We start from the raw sequence: 15,110 nt of genomic DNA, 5'->3' as shown, positions 1-15,110 counted from the left end.
CAGTTGTGCTAGATAAATATCTTGTAAAGATCTGCTGTACAACGCAATGCCTACAGTTAACAATACAGAATCGTGCACCACAAATTTTGTCAAGCCGGTAGATCTCAAGTGAAGTGTTCTTATCAAAGAAAAGCCAAACATACAAACAAAGGGTCACAGAGAAACTTTGGTAGATGTTGAATATGCCTATTACCTTGATTGGAATGATGGTATCACAGGTGCTTGCCTATGTTGAAACTCAGAATTGTACATTTTAGACGTGTGCAGTCCATTGTATATCAATGATACCTCAATAAAGCTGTTTTCCAAAAAAAGAAAAACACTGCTTCGTTCGTTTGGCAGCAGATATACCAAAATTGGAAGGATACTGAGAAGATTAGCATGGCTCCTGTGCAAGGATGACAGGAAAATTCATAAAGCATTACATATAAAAATTTCTTATTTTAAAAAATGCAAAAAGAAAAATGATAATTAATTGAAAAAATTGTGATAATTCCATGACCTTTAAAAAATTTTGTCAAAGTATTAAAAATTATCTTGCTGTTGATTATAAATGTATATTAGATAAAAAATTAGTCAAACTAATATACATTTAATATGTTATAATTTAAGACATTATAAACATGAAAAGTTTTAATGCTTTATTTCTTTGTTTAAAAAAATAGTCCAGCCTGGGCAACATGGTGGCACACCATCTTTACAAAGAATACAAAAACTAGCTGGGTGTGGTGGCACATACCTCTAGTCCCAGCTACTCAGGAGGCTGAGGTGGGAGCATTGCTAGAGCCCAGGAGGTGAAGGTTGAAGTGAGCCAAGATCATGACACTGCACTGCAGTCTGGGCAACAGGGGAATCCCATCCCAACAACAACAACAAAAACAACAACAACAACAAAAAAAAAAAAAAAAGGAGTCACCAATAGAGGTGAATACCACTTCTAATTCTAATTTATTTTAATCATTATTTTTCCTAGCTTCTATCATTTATTGATTTGTCCTGGTAATACTCTGATGCAGAAATGAGCAAGCTTAAAATAAGGGTAAAATAATCTTTTTTAAACTCAATACAATATGCCTTTTAAAAGTGGCATGGAGTAATAATGCACAGGATGGCTGTCTATAATATAATCTATAAGGCTGCCTTTCTAAGTCAATATGTGGGTAACATTTCCCTTACATCTATCCTATAGAATATTTTATACCACCACCAGTACTAATAAAAAATGAACTTGCTGAGAAGTTCCCTATTGATAATAATATATACGCTTCTCTGAATGTATGCCTTACAGTGAAGCAATACTTCCATTCCTGCCCAAAGCAGAGCACTTTCAAACCTGACACCAATCCTGGTACTTAGAAACCTATAAATGATTATCTCAGCCACGGGCTACATAAAATAAATTAAGTTTTAAAGATCATAAAAGTAAAACCATGTGTCTAAACATATGGCATGTTCATTGGCAGTGTGAATGCTCATTATATGAGAAATCTCATCCAGTTTGTCAGGAAACTGAATCAAATATTTCCTGCCACTTAAGCCAAAGAGCTCAAAGCAGTCCCCCTAAGGTTTATGGTGAATTCACCTACTGAAAATACTTACTATTAAGGGTAACACAGAGGTAAGAAGCTAAAACCATAAATGAGGAAAAACAAAAATTCTAAAATCAGTATTTATAAGTCCAAACCTCAAACGGATGCTCTTATCCTACTAGGAAAAAAAATTGAACAATCCTGGTAATTAGCAGGTTGGACGAAGACTAGAATAAAAATGGTGCCAGGCATTTAGCCACAGAACATCTGTACAGTCTCCTATTAATGTTTCTAGGATGTTTTAAAACCATCTGGTTCCACAGCGAGGTCAATCCAGGAGGGAAGAAGCTTGGACTTCTACTTGCCACTTCTAAAATGTTTCCACCCTAGAAGTGATATATCACATTTTCCATTTATAGTTTATTAGGCACGTCAAGTCACCTGTGATTATCATCTTCCCACGTGTGTGAAGTAGAGTGGAACTCGATATTGGTGCACAGTTTGATGCAACGACTAGATAGGAATTTGAGACAGTGGGATTAGATAAATCCACCTCCTCCGCCTCAAAGTATTTAGCTACACCCTTGATTTATAAGAAAATGGAGTAGCCTCTTTGGGAAAATATTCAAACTATGTCCACAATTGTATATGAACTCAGTGGACTTAAAAATACTTAAATCGTGTAGATTGGGAAGGACTCAACTTGTGGTGAGGGACAATGAAAGGGGAATAAAGCACATGGCATGTTTGAGTAAATCTCAATAGTCAGGCCTAATGAATGGGGGCAAGTGATGGCTCCACAAATCGCTTATGGTTATCCGATAATGAACATGATTTTCTTCTATAATAAAAATGGTTTTCTTTAAGTTTCCTAGTAGCATAAATTTCTGTGGAGACAAATATCAGTATTTCCCATCCTATATCAAAAAGTCTTTAAAGATACTGCCTTCTATAACTTCAGAGCAGTCAATAAGTATTTGCCTTTCCTTATCAAGAATTCAATGACAGCGGCTTATCAGTACTGATCTAGCATGCTCTCAAATACAAGAAAACATGTTAAAATCCCCTTCAGCTCATGTTTCTTCAAAATAGACACCAAGGTATCTTTATTTTTTAATTTATTTATAGTTCTTTTCAAATTGAAAACTAATAGAATATAATTCTGAGTATAAAATAGAATATGATTTTTCTAAGTGTGAAAACCATGGTAAACTTAAAACAGAATAGACTTATTTTCTCAAACTGCTCTGAAGTTTACATTACTGTTTTTTTCTTTTAAAAGCCAATATAAGAATCCTAAAAGAATTAAAATAATCAAATAAGTAGATAACTATTTTAATCCTCTTAGGGGAATTTTATGTCCAGCCTTCTCTAAAATGTAATTTCATGAGAAAATAGCTCAAATTCTAACCTACTGCAAGAAAGTTGTAGCATAGTTGTTTACATCACAAGAAATCAACCTAATCAGTCTCAAAAGATAAGAAGATTTGTAAATCTCTTACTTCCTGTTTAAAATTCTATCCCTGATATTTTAATGACCTTAAGTTTTCAAATGCAAAAGATAAAATTAAGCTGTTTGAAACTTCACACAAATAACTAAACAAATAAACACAATAAACAATAAATGCTAAATTTCTGCAAAGTACTGCAGCCTTTAGGGTTGAATCTAAGTTCTCATCTCATAAAATTCAAGTAATGCAAGCAGAATTAAAATCATTTCTCCCATGCATGCAATCATAAATAGCATGATAAATATGCTACTTTATTCCTTTTTTTTTTTTTCTCTTAAAGACTTAGTTCAGAAAATAGTTGGGAACTGAAACAAAATGATAGTGTCTCAGCAGGAAAAAGATGGAGAAAGGAAGAAAGGAAGGAAGATGGCAATAGTTAACAGTCCAGCAAGTGACTCTCAAATGGCCTCATTCATAATTCATTTAAGAAGATCATCTTGATAGCCATACTATGCTGAAACAAGTATATTTGTTCTCTTTTCCATGATGCTACCACCCTCAAAAATCTTTACTGCAGCCTTTAAAATTCTGTCCTTTTAAAAAATATGGTGGAGGTCCATAATTTAGTGGTACATTTACAAAAAGGGTTAACAATCAAACAGCAAAAAACTTCTATAGATTAAGAGAGGGATAGTTCCAGTTTGTGAACATTACTTGCCATTCGTTCTTCCTCGAAATTGTACTACTTTTTTTTTTATTAAAAGTCATTATAAAAAGTTATTTTCTCTATGTTCAAACTGGAACAAATGAGCTTGCATTAAAGCTTATGGGATTTAAGTTAGATATCTGGAAGGAGCTGCTGACAGAGGAATCTGTTAAGCTCTGAACTGTAAACTTGGAAAATCTTTTTATTTGCTAGCCTTTAAAAGAAATATAGGGTGGTTTTGTCAACTAAGTTTGTCGAAAGACAAAATCTAGACGAGCTAACATTTCTTGGAACATTTTCAGCACTAATTTTCTCTGATTTGGTGATTATGTAATGAGAGCCTCATCATAAATATTTCCTTTCATGCCCTTCCTATATTTTCACCCATCACCACCATTATTCCCCACCTCTGCCAAGTCTCGGATTTTTTTTTTCCCCCAAAAAACAGCTCCAGTGTAGAAAAGATGACAAATTTCAATTATTCTGATAGAGAATGTATTATATAAGGTATACATATTTTCAGTAAGGGAAATTAATGAGATTTTCTATGACTATCAATATTTAGAGACATATAAATTAATAATCTCCAATGATTAAAATAATTGAGGAGCCTCATTCATTTTTTTGTAACTGTAGATTTTTTTTATTACTCTTTGCCCCACTTGGCCATCCTATCCATATTTTTAAAATAATACATGTATGAATTGGGAGATTTTGCTTTGCACTTCACAGCAACTGATTTCCAAAGGCACCTGAGTGATTTTGTATACAAACAAAGTTGCTGCCTGTGTATTTCACTTGAGGAGTATTTTGGAAAATCTTTTATAATGCTGAGTTGAGTTGGGCCTATTTAATTTGGTCTGGTCTCAGTTTTCATGAATTTTCTATTTGAGTCAGTGATTTTCAAAGCCCTTTTAGGGTTTCTGTAACCTTCTCATCAACCTTGGAAAGAAATCTTGTTTACTAAAGCTTTATATATTACTTTATTTCACACTCAGAGTGCTAAGGATTTTTACCACGCAGAAAGATCAAACTTATAGTCACTCAGACTACATTTGATTTCAACAAGAAAAGAAATTTTACCTTTTATTTTGTACATGGTTGACTAAGTGTAAATTATCTTTTCCAAAGGGTTCTCAGGTAGCCAGTTGCAATGCAGTTTGTGATGGGATGTTGTATTATTTTAAATATCTTATATAATCCTTTAACATGATTAAGTGCTTATTTCTGATCTAGGTAAATAAACCTATTCCACAAATTTCTGCTGTAATCTAGAAGGTAGTGATATTTCTTTTTCTTCTAAAATTTGATAAAGCTGACACATCATATTTAAACTCAAAATCTACTCTCTTCTCTCACTCTTGATAAAATAATAATGCCCTCAAATGATATTTCTCAGTTTCTTTTTCATAATCCACAGTGAATCTTTTTGTGTACTTCCTATTTAACAAATTTGCATCAAACAGGTTCAACTCATCATTATTTAAATCCAGTGAGCTGCATTTACACTTACATGGATTTACCTGCACTGACTATTCCCAACCTGAATTCTACATCTATCTTTAATTTGGTTTTAAACTTCAATTTTTGGTGACCTTGCTGTAATTCTAAAGTGAATGCTAGTTTTTGGTGCACTGTTTACATTTAGGTTCATTCAATTTGTCAGTCATTGTAGATTTTCATGTGTAAATCTGAACCCAAGCAAATCACAAGGCCCAGATGTCAGCTACAGATGGTCCCCAAGCAGAAGGGGAAAATAAAGAATGGTTTATCTCTTTCACCTCTTTCTGAAAACCCTGTACATTGTCATCAAATGCAAGTCTTCAGTCTAGAATGTTACTCCTGAGACCATATAGCCCTGATAATGTTAGGGACAAATTGGATTGGAGAAGCCTAGAAAAGGAAGGGGAGAAGCCAAAGATACTGAGTCTGTTATAACATGCCTCTTTGGCCTCCTCTCCTGCCATAGACTTCAACTGGTATTTCATCAGTTAGCCTAAGTACACAGAGGGAAAATACAAATCTGGGCACAGCAAAAAAAAATGCAGTCATGGGGATAACTGAGTAATTCTCTGAGTGTCAAATGACTTTAGGCAACAGAGGAGGCTGTTAAAAGTAACTCTGCCCCACATCCTCTCCCAGGTGCTCTAGCTGTGGATGAAGTCCGCACTCGGTGCTACAACATAGTATTAGGTGTATTATGTGTGCTTCTACATTCCTTAGGACACCAGAAGAATCTTGACTCTATCCTAATCTCTAGTTAGTTAAAATAATTAATCTTTTTATTTATAGCAAACATATTCTGTGAATGTCAAAATTAATAACAAATTGAATCACTGAATGGCTGGTAAAAACTTGAAATAGATTTCATAGTGAATTTTTTATTTGTCTGCTTGACCAGGTACTACCTGATGTTTTCAATTAATCAAATAAATTGCATACCTGCAGACACCATTAAAAAACAGAGGGCCTTGAATATTTCCCCAGTATCTATTAAATAATGCCTATGTGACTTTTGTTTGGTATAAGAAAGACAAAGGTATCTTGGTTATACCAGATATCTAATAGGAAAGGTTATAAATGTAATTACTTTATGGAACTAATGAACAGATATGTATTCATCTTCAGTTCATCATTTTGGTTTGGGTTATAAATGAAATAAATTTATTGCAACTCTAATTTGAATGGCTAATCTTAGCCAACCCAGAGAATCTGTTCTTTCCCTTAGCATCTGACTCTTAAGGGAAAAAAATCGTTATATGCAAGGTTGACAAACTTTTTCAGTAAAGAACCAGAGAGCACACGTTTAACTGTATAGAACACCTGTGGATTCTATCAGTGATGCTGCTCATCTTCTTCATCTTCCTTCTTTTCCTCCTCCTCCTTCTTTTCTCAACAACTCTTTAAAAAGGTAAAATCCATGCTTAGCTTGTTAGCCATATGAAAACAAGACTCAGGCCACATTTGTCTTGCCAGCACAGCTGAAACTTGCTGACCCCTGTATCAGACAGAACATGATTGTTTCTATTCAGCTTACCTCCCTTCCTCCTTAAGAAGCTTATAGATATTTAACTGGAGAAGCTAATACTATTTCTTGTTATCCTAGAGTAAGTAATTTCTCACATTTTGGGAGAGCAGGAAAATATTTTTAACAGTTTTAACTCATGAATATGTCCAGAGAATGGACATAAATGTTTCTTCCTCATTTACCACATAAAATATTCTTACGTTACTTCCCTGTTAATTAAGAATTCTATTAAAAACTTTTGTGTTAATTTGATCATTCCATAAAAAGCTTACATACACTGACAAGGGGATTCGCAGACAAAGGAACTATGAAATATATTAGTTTCTAATATCTGATCTTTCACTCAGCACAGTGAAAGTACTAGAAATACTAGAAAAAAATATATAACCTGGTTTATGCTTCAGTAGAGTTAATAGATTAGTAGAAAGGACGGGCAGGTAAATAATTTAAATATTTAAGCCAAAGAATTTAAAATTTGAGCAGAACTTGGATGCATTTCCAAGTCACAAATTTCGGAAAACAGAAACAGTTGTCAAAGACCCAGGAAACTGATGTGGCCTGGAGAGATGTATTTGAGACTCATCAGTATGTGCTGAAAATTTAGGTCTACACAAGACCTTTCAAAAACAGCACAGAGAGACAAAGAGTGGCTGGAAGAACAGCAATAAAAAAAATAGAGGAAAAATATTGAAAGAAATAATGATCCCAGCCTGGCCAACATAGGCAAACCCTGTCTCTACCAAAAATACAAAAATTAGCCGGGTGTAGTGGCACGAACCTGCAGACCCAGCTTCTCTGGAAGCTGAGACAGGAGAATCGGCGGTTGAACCCGGGAGGCGGAAGTTGCAGTGACCCAAGATCCCGCCACTGCACTCCTGCCTGGGCAACAGAGTGAGACTCTGTCAAAAAAAAAAAAAAAAAAAAAAAACAGAGAGAGAAAGAGAGCAAACATGGTCAACAAATTCAAAGGCTTCAGGGAACTCAGCTAAGATAAGCCTGAAAAGTAGCATTAGAGTTTGCCAATTGGGAGCCGTTCAGTGAAAGGACTCTGAGAGAATTATGTTAGCTGGGAGGCATTGACAAAGATAGTGATTCTCATATGATAATCAGGTCAGAGGTATTTTTCAAAATTAAAGTACCTCTTTCCCAAAGGAAATGTCAAAGTAGATTATGGTAAAGGAAGTGTGTGCTTTGAAATAAGGTTTTTGTTTTTCTAATACCTATCCTCCTCACAAGCTGAAAATTAATGGAAAGTGAAAGATTTGAGACAGAAAGGGTATTTTATTTTTCAAGAACAATGGTTTTGTTAGAAAGGAGAATAAAAAACATTATGAAAACAAAGATGGGGTTTGGGAAGAGCTTGTTTTTGTTGTTGTTTAGGATAAGAAAAGATTGAAGAAAGTAATAGACCAAGAGCTAATACAAGAACAGGAGTTAAAGATAATGGCAGAGAAAATAGACTGAATGTCTTCTCTTGTCCCAGGGGCAGTGAGATATGATAGGACCCAGAGAAAACGTGGAAGAGCAACTAAAGAGGTTTTCATATAAGAGAAGGTAGGCAAGCAAAGTGGCCCAGACACCTCCTTTCTTTCCTTCTTTTTTTTTTCTTTCTCTTTCTCTCTTCCTTCCTTCCTTCCTTCCTTCCTTCCTTCTTTCCTTCCTTCCTTCTTTCCTTCTTTCCTCCCTCCCTCCCTCCCTTCCTCCCTCCCTTCCTTCCTTCCTTCCTTCCTTCCTTCCTTCCTTCCTTCCTTCCTTCTCTCTCTCTCTCTCTCTTTCCTGAGACAGGATCTCACTCTACCTCTCAGGCTGGAGTACAACAGTGCAATCATGGCTCACTGCAGCCTTGCCCTCTTCAGCTCAAGCAATCCTCCCACCCCAGCTTCCCAAGTAGTAGGGACCATAGGCATGCATCACAGTACCCAACTAAACTTTTAAACTTTTCGTAGAAACAGGGTCTCACTATGTTTGCCAGGCTGGTCTTGGATATTTGGGCTCAAGGGAGACTTCTGCCTCAGCCTCCCCGCAGGCATGAGCCACCACGCCCAGACCCAAACACCTTCTATACAGCTTCAGTACTAACCAATTTCCTCCACTTTGTCGTACCTGTACTTGAGGGAGAAAAATAAAAGGGAGTAGTGGAAGGGACCAAAAGCTAATTACCAGCTGGTCTGTGTAAAGTATTTCTACCCATTATTTTTCACTGAATAGCAGCCTTTTAGGATTTTGAGATGTTATTATGATTCTAATTCTTGGTTGCATTTGAAAGCCGAAACAGAGAAAAGGCAGAGATGAAGTTCACAGTATGGATACCAATAATAAAATTAATAGGAGCATCTCATATGTGTAATCCAAATATTTAATTAACCAAATGAAAGGAAAGCTGCAAGTCCTGATGCAGCAGGCTTGGTGACAAGTGTGGCACTCTGCTGTGCCACTGAGTGTGTATAAACAGGAAGATGCTGATAGAAGTTTTCTAACCAAAGAAAATAGAAATTTTTTTTGTTCATTTGTTTCATTTGTTTCTCGTTGACTGAGAATCGAAACTTTTACATGGAAAGCGGAATGGCAAGTGTTAACACTCAATAATTTTCTCATTCTAAATGTTTGTCCTTGGGATAAAAAACTCACTTTAAATGAAATTTCAAGATCTACCATATATTTGAGGTACGTGTATTTCACCTATCAACTGTTGATACACTTGAAAAAAATGGTATACCTGTTTTTATGTCACCCACAAGTATATTTACAGAAAAAACAAGCCATTAATACACTGATCAAGAATGTAAAAGTGCCATCTAGAGGCTGGAGGAGCACCTTATAGGTCTATGATCCTTAAAATTAATGTGGGTTGGAGTTATAAGGAAGATGCAAGAAGGGCCTTCCCCTGATTTAAGTCATTTAACATATGTGCTTATTCAATGCTCCCACACTGCAATTCAACAAACTACTTGAAAGTAGAGATGCTACTCCAGTTCTACTTACTTTGAAACATTAACTCATGTTTTCAGCCAAGTGGCAGCACTGAATCTGCTTGTGATTATGGACATTCAACATTTTATGTGCCATTTAAGTACCTTCAGCATCAATTTTGCAGCTGGCAAACTATTGCTATTTATGTTTTCAGTGCATTTGAAATAATCTAGAAGTTATTTTACCGCCATCAGACATTAAGAAAAGAACCAAATGTAAAATCATTACTTTGCCAATTTACTGTGAAACCCAAAGGAAATATCTCAAATGTATCATTTATTAAATGTAAAAATGAAAATAAAAAGCAGTTCTTGGAACTTGTTAACAACATTTCGGTCAAGTAGATTTATCTAGAATATATTAAAGATTTTCAGACTTTTCCCATTTATAATACTATAAAAATAATATAAAATAGCTGATTAAATATCTCCTATATGGCAAGTGCTAGCAGTAATGTTATATGTCTTTTAATTCTAATTACCCAATAAGTTGATCATAAACTCTCTTTTACACATAAGGAAACTAAGGTTGCAATTTTTTTTAAGTTACATGACTGACTAATTAGTGATAGCCAGAATTCCAATACAGGAATGTCTTCCATCAAAGAGAGAATTCACAGTCAATACTCTTATATTCTCAAATTATCGAGCCCTTTTAGAAATTCAGATATATATTTGTAAAACTCTGGAGCTAATAGATCTGCATATACAAAGTATAATTATAAAATAGAGCTGCAATCCTCTAATTGAACTGCTAAATTTTCTTAACTCCTAATGTGTGAGGACCTGACGAAGAACAGTAGGTAAAACTTCAGTACTCTAATTATCAGCATATTATAAGGTACTTAGGCCACTCATCAAAGCACTTCGAATCGGTTCGCATCCCTCCATCTCTCCTGAGTGCTCTTTTCCTATTTTCTCCTTGAGCTGAGCATCGTTGAGGGAGTATTTTGAACCATGAAGATCTGACCCACTACACATTGATGCTATTATCATCAGGATGCTGAGTGTTATTAGTGATCCCCTTATGGATCTTTTTAAAAATTCTCTAAGCCCCCAAATGCTATTGAAGACTACCTGCCACCCGGAGCCTCCCACCCCACACCTCTTCACCCTACACTGGCTCCTTCAGTGATGGGACATTCCGAGCTTCAATTTGTACCTTTACTTTCCATTTTAATAATTCAGCATCTATGTTTTGCCTTCCTTCTTTCCATTGGCAGAAAAGATGACCTACTGCTTCTGAGTCAAGTTAACTTATCCTTCTTGACTGCTGAAGCCACTTGTTGCTATACTTAAATTTCCTCTGTTCAGCATTTCGGTTTGTTTGTCTTTGCCAAATTCTTCTGCCTCAGTTTACACACTGCTGTAGGTATTGTTAAACAGACAGAATAATGGCTTCCATAAGATGTCCACATCTCAATCCCACAACCTGTCAGTGTTACCTTGCACAGCAGAAGAGACTTTGTAGATGTGATTTAATTAAGAACCTTGAGATGAGAAGTTTATCCTGGATCATCCAGGCAGCCGAGGTGTGCCCAACATAATCACAAGGGTCCTTAAAAGTGACAGAAGGAGATGGAAGGGGAGGCCCAGAGAAGAAGACGTGACAACACAAGCAAGGTCAGAGCAATACCACATTAAAGAGACTTGACGTGCCTTTGCTAGCTCTGAAGCTAAAGGAAGGGTGCCACAAGCGAGGAAATGCCATGGCCTCTAGAAACTGGAAAAGGCAAGGAAATTGATCCTTCCTAGAGCCTATAGAAAGGAATACAGCTCTACCTACACCTTAATTTTAGCCCATTGGAATGCACGTTAGACTTCTGACCTACAGACCTATTTTAAGTCACAAAGTTTGTGGTAATTTGTTATGGCAGCAGTAGAAAGCATAGAGTCTTTATCGATAAAGATCACTATTTTATTATTTTAAGGCTACTATTTTATTTCTCTAATTCATTTTGTATTTCAGAGTACAAAATTCGTAGGCTATATCTACTACTTCTATTAATTTTTAATTTATTTTCTCCCTTCTTAATGTGAACTTTTTATTTTCACACTCAATAAAAATTCTTCTCTTATAAGCCTTTAAGGACAGTTTTCTTACCAATCTGATGGAAGCTTCTCTCTATTTATTCCTTTGACATCTTCAGAATATTATATTATGTTGACTTCCCCTTATGTGTAGCAATTACTTCCATCCTTGGTTTCTCTGATCTTCCATAGGCTCCTCATTTTTCCCTTGCCTACTGAGGCTCACCCCATTTAGATTATTCGGGACATGTGTGGCTATCTTGGGCCGTTGCCTCAGCAAAAGCCAACATCCTCTCAGAAACATTGAGAATAGCAGCTTCTTGTTTTTCTTGTTATTTATTCATTTATTTATTTGAGATGGAGTCTCAGTCTGTCACCCAGGCATGAGTACAGTGGTGTGATCTCGGCTCACTGCAAGCTCCACCTCCCAGGTTCATGCCATTCTCCTGCCTCAGCCTCCCAAGTAGCTGGAACTACAGGCACCCGCCACCACACCTGGCTAATTTTGTGTAGTTTTAGTAGAGATGAGGTTTCACCTTGTTAACCAGGATGGTCTCGATCTCCTGACCTTGTGATCTGCCTGCCTCAGTCTCCAAAAGTGCTGGGATTACAGGCGTGAGCCACCGCGTCTGGCCTATTTCTCTTTCAGAGCACTGCTTCACTCTTCAGGAGGGTGAGATATGCTCTCCATCCTCTGTCTCCATGGCTTAATACCTTTGGCTTGCTGGCCTCTGACTTTCTCAGGTGCTTCCTATTTGCTTCAAGACTTCTGGCTATAGCTGTAAACTGGGAACACTCTACAATAAGTAAGAGTCTGAGAATTTAAGCATGGTTTCCTAAGTTAGTTGTATTTTTCTAAAAAAAAAAAAAGAGAGAGAGAGAGAAGGAAGGAAGGATGGAAAGAAGGAAGGGAGGAAGGAAGGAAGGGAGGGAGGGAGGAAGGAGAGAGAGAGAGAAAGAAAGAAAAAGAAAGAGAGAAAGAAAAAAAGAGAGAGAAAGAGAGAACAAAAGAAAAAGAAGAGACAGAGAGAGAGAGAAAGAAAAAGAGAGACAGAAAGAAAGAAAAAGAAAGAAAGAAAAGAAAAGAAAAGAAAGAAAAGAAAAGAAAAGAAAAGAAAAGAAAAGAAAAGAAAAGAAAAGAGCGAGCTAGAAGACCGGGCATGGTGGCTCACGCCTGTAATCCTTTGGGAGCACTTTGGGAGGCTGAGGCAGGCAGATTACCTGAGGTCAGGTGTTGGAGACCAGCCTAGCCAATATGGAAAAACCCCATCTCTACTAAAAATACAAAAATTAGGAGGTGCGGTGGTGTGCACCTGTAATCTCAGCTACTCGGAAGGCCGAGGCAGAATTGCTTGAACCCAGGAGGCGGAGGTTGCAGTGAGCCAAGATCATACCACTACACTCCATCCTGAGTGACAGAGTGAGACTCTGTCTGTCTCAAAATAAATAAATAAATAAATAAGCTGAATCAGCTAGATTATATATAAGGAAGCACTTTTACTGATTTAAATTTATCTTTGTCTTAACCATACTACTGAAGATTATAAAAAGCAGGCGAATTCAAATGTTAAGAGTTATGAATAATCTACAAACTAGATAACAATTCATTGAATCTTTGCATTAGTCAAACAGTCTTAATGGATTTTGTTGATAAGTATATAGTCAATAAAAACAATGTTTCTAAAGATTATAAAGCAATTGGAAGCATACTAGTCCCCTAATGCCAAGTGAAACAACAATATTGAAACTGTATGATTGCTATTTAAATAAGCCTAAAATTACAAAAAGTTCTTAAAATAAATTGTCAGGTTCAGGGTTAGGTTCCAGGCCAAGCTGAGGGCTGAGGGGAATGGGTGGACGTGAGGCAGGGAGCTGGAAGAACACTTGAGAGACAGCAGGTAAATGAGACATGGCTTTATTCAGCAGCCCCTCACAGGGTCAGTGTTACATTTATACCCTACACAAAAAATAGTGACTGAGAGCCAGGTGGGGAGGTTCTGTATGTTGTGTCTACATGGCTATGATTACATAAGACATGGGACTGTGCGCCTGCACCCCGATCCCGCTGAATCATCCAGGCTGTTTACCCTGGCCTATGCCTGCTGCCCAGTGCCTGTTTGGCTGCAGCACAGCCATGTTCCTTACACCCTGCCCCCTAGGCCGAGCGGATCCTCTTGGTGGGGACCTGTGCACATATAGCAGCACCTTGGACCCACAGGTCACAGCGACAATACAGAGAACAACAACCCACCACTAATATTCCTGCTATGCTACCTATGATTATAAGAGCCCAACGTAGGCCAGAGGCCAGAGACACCCACCATCTTTGCAGGGGGTCATCAGTAAGGTGTTCAATCACCTTAATCTCCTGTGACACCCTCTTGTAAAGCTGTCATTATATTCCCGTGGTTGTCAGGGGTAAATGTACAACATTGTATCCCTACAAGGGCACAGGCATCACCTTGGGCAGCTATGACTATGTCTAAGACCATCCAGTTTTGCAGCACCACCTTCCTGATCTGGTCAACTTCCTCAGTGAACGAAAGGAGAGCAACTCGGGTGTAATTCAGGGCCCAAGCTGCATGCTCTACAAAGGCTACAGCCTGCTTTTCCACAGTAATGACACCTGCCCCAGGGATAGTTATAGCCAAGGGATAAAACAACCAGGGGGCAAGCTGCACTCGCAAAAAGCAGGAACACAGTGCCTCCCAGTTATGTGGGTGACCAGGAAACGTGGGAAGCACAGTGAAAGGGACATAGGGTCACCCCCAGGAACAACGTCCAGTCCAACTGGCTAGCAGATATGGCCATTCTGTGTCCCCACAGACCCATAAACTCCCAGGGGGCACAAAATCCATGGGGCCCCAGCCTTGGTAAATCTGCTTGTTCCACCACACCCTTGTTGTGGTGACACGTGTTGTGTTTGCACAAACCTCAGCAGGCAACCATCTGACAGTGACTTTACCCCCGTGCTGCTCTATAAATCATGGTATCTGCCCATTGGCCAACCTCATCCATCATGGACACTATGAGTCAGCCAGAGGGCAGGCTTGCCATGGGTTCTGCGACGCCCCCTGTTCAAAGCCCACTGTGTTGCATCCTGCCTATTGTCTGCGGGACCCCAAGTCACTAGCCATGTCCACTTCTGCCCAGAAGCTGGATGCACGTGCCAGAGCAAGGTGTTCGCAGCTGCTGCTGAGGAGTTATGCAGATGCAACAGTTGGAGACATTGGTCACCTCGGTGTAGGTGTGGGCCCCATCCATGATGCTGTTGGAGCACACCAACCTACAGCTGGAATGACAAAGCAGGCACACGTACTAACAAGGGCAAATCACATCCCTCAGGCAAAATACAGGCTAACTTTTCATGCCTGGATAACAATGCAGCTGCCAATG

The 15,110-nt window shown here is 37.8% G+C and overlaps 1 non-coding gene across 1 annotated transcript; it reads left to right on the top strand.

Moving 5' to 3' along the window:
• Positions 1-327: 327 nt before the first annotated feature.
• Positions 328-433, top strand: LOC112619840. Its single transcript, XR_003118341.1, has one exon. It is a non-coding gene; the product is annotated as a U6 spliceosomal RNA (small nuclear RNA).
• Positions 434-15,110: the final 14,677 nt, after the last annotated feature.

Source organism: Theropithecus gelada, chromosome 2 (genome assembly GCF_003255815.1).
Source record: "Theropithecus gelada isolate Dixy chromosome 2, Tgel_1.0, whole genome shotgun sequence".
In the NCBI taxonomy this organism is placed as follows: Eukaryota; Metazoa; Chordata; class Mammalia; order Primates; family Cercopithecidae; genus Theropithecus; species Theropithecus gelada.
Note: the sequence above shows the minus strand (reverse complement) of the source record. Positions and strands in the feature narration are given on the sequence as shown.